This window comes from Pinus tabuliformis, chromosome 3_1 (assembly GCF_031772625.1).
Source record: "Pinus tabuliformis cultivar Carrire ecotype Pingquan chromosome 3_1, CPIR1, whole genome shotgun sequence".
Lineage (NCBI taxonomy): Eukaryota > Viridiplantae > Streptophyta > Pinopsida > Pinales > Pinaceae > Pinus > Pinus tabuliformis.
Genome location: NC_142301.1, coordinates 755,498,841 through 755,501,567, shown reverse-complemented (window position 1 = coordinate 755,501,567; position 2,727 = coordinate 755,498,841).

Genomic DNA, 2,727 nt, shown 5'->3' with positions numbered 1-2,727 from the left:
ATACCACTCGTTCCTCAAAGCGGAGTCCTCTTTAAGCTCTTTTTAGACTCTCTAAACTTGAAAATATTGCCGAGCACTTGTCGTTTCTAGCTCGTTAACGGATTAGAATCGATATCTACTCAGTATAGTTTTACCCCTTCTTCAAGCTAAGATAGATTAACTACGAAAAAGGTACTTGTTGATCGAACATGATCAATAGGTTCTCTCTTGTATTGTTTTATGCTTTTTCGGACTTGAGAGACAAATTTATGAAAAAGAAATTGCCGAGTTTCCTTTTCGTCCCTTTTCAAACTCTCTAAACATGAAAAGGACCGAGTTGTCTTTGTCGTTAAACTTGTTAAAAACATCAAATAGTGACAAACTTGTCCATCTAGACAAGAACGAGTTTCACCTTCGCTAGACTCGTTAAAACATCAAATAGCGATGGATTCACCCAAAGGGTGAAATTATACAACAAGCATATGTTATCCTCCTCAAGCTTGATAAAAAATAAAGAGGTACTAGTCAGAAATGACTGGGGAAAATGGGAAAAAGCCGAGAACACTTTATGGTAGTAGGTCGCTCTTGAACATGACACCTTCACCTCATCACCATGACTATGTGGGGTGGGTCATTCAACTTGATGGTTATCATACCATTGGTCTATCATACCATCCATCACTTTGGTTTGGGTCATTGCTACCAATTCACTTCAGTGTCACCGATATGTTTAAGAGAAGTCATTCGGTTCAAAACTTCATCCTTTACAATACAGTAAACCTTCATTTTCATGCCCGCCATTCCTAAACCTTGTGTCATCAGTCGATGTTTCATCTCCAAAATCATTTACCTCGTTTCATGTCTGTTAGTGTCAGTCTTGGCAGACTTCCTCCAGTGATCAAACATGCTCTTACAAAGTGGTCTCAGAGTGTCAAGGTCAAATTTTATCATTTCAGTGAGTCTTCAAGTAAAATTTGGTCACTAGGTACTAGGTCTAGGGTTTGCTTTTACTCCTGTCAAAGTTGTCCAAATGTCAGTCCATGACACTGTTCAGCTAAGCGTACCATCATTCAGAGGGTTGTAATTATCATGTCAAGTTCCACTGGGTCATTTTACACCTTGTTCATGCCTCAGTTGCGCATAGGCAAGGTTCATTTCCCTCTCCTAGGGTTTTGAAACTAATTTCTCTTGGAGGGTCAAATCATCGGAAAAACTTGTATCCTGATGTTCATACACCTTCCCCTATCCATAATGTACCTTATCGAACACTTCCCATCGCTGAGATCCCCCAAATTCCTCATTTTCACACACACCCTAGTTTCTTGCTACAACCTGGCAATTTTCTAGGTTGGACCTGTGTTTTGCCTTTTTGGACCCCTTCCCCTCACTCAATTTCTGAGATTCCACTTTCCCATACTTCCTAACATCCCTCCCTACTTCCCAAAATTTTCTCAAGAATTTAGAATCTCCCTATCCCCTTCATCGCTTCATTTCGACAAATCCCTTGTTCCACACATCGGGATAGGTTTCACTCGAATGATGTTTCTGAGCAATAAAAGATGAATTTTTTAAAACTGAGAGAGATATTTGTCCAAATAATGTCAAGGAAGAAAAACCTCCTTCACTTTTTACACAGGTGCCATGGTTTTGGAGAAATGGCAAAAATATATTTGCCTCGGGAGAATTGATGCACCTCTGAAGTGACCTTGAGAAAATCAAATTTTCTCCTAGCGCAGTTGGCCAAATGACTTGCTTGATGAGTCAAATGATAACTAGATACAAATATCTTTCCAATGGGCTATCATGAGCTCAATTTGGAGTTGCAAAGGCATTCAAAAGTTGACTGTAACAGCACTCTACCTTTAGGCAGCCTCATTTGGCACATTTTGACCAGTCTTGGGAGATTTGATTTTTGACAGGGCAAATGAACTCCAAATTGAAAAATTCCGGTTGGGTTGGAAAGTAGACTCAAATAAATTTCCAACGAGCTATCCTTCACCCAATTTGGACACCGGGAAGGCCTCTAAAAGTCACCTGGAAAAGAGCACGATGCACAGAGGGAGCGCGGCACATTGGGAGAAATTTTCTAGTGTAAATTTACACTGGCGCGGCACACATAGAGAGCGCGGCGCACAGGGCTAAAAGGCCTGAAATTGTGCCAAATTGCCTCAAGTTTCCTATGAAGCCCATCAAATTGCAAGGTAGGCTCTATAACATCACTTGTTCATCAAATTTTATGAGTGATATGGTGGTTATATGCCTATGATTGAATGCAACAAATTTCATAAAGTCAACCAAAAGAAGACACCAAAGAACCATTGTTGCTAGGGTTGTATAATCGTGATTTTGATGCCAAGGCTCTATTTTCCCTTCCTTACCATTTTTCCTTATCCCCCATGACATTTTTCCTATTATCACTACAATAAAACACTAGCAAAACCTATTCCCTTCCCCTCCCCCTATTGGTCAATACAAACCCCAAAAACCTACCTTATTAAAACCCCAAACCCTAACTTGTCAAAACTCCAAAAACCCTACCCTATCAAATACCCAAAACCCCCTACATATCCCTAAACAAACTTCCCTACTCCCATCACATTACTCCCGTCCTAATACTCCCTTTGTTTCACTGTTCCCCTTGGTGGTAGATATCACAAAAACAACACCCAGCTTCACCATCATCAAAAGGCAGCCTAAGTACAGTTCATAAACAATAGTCCTTTTGTCCTCAAGTTATTTTGTATAGCA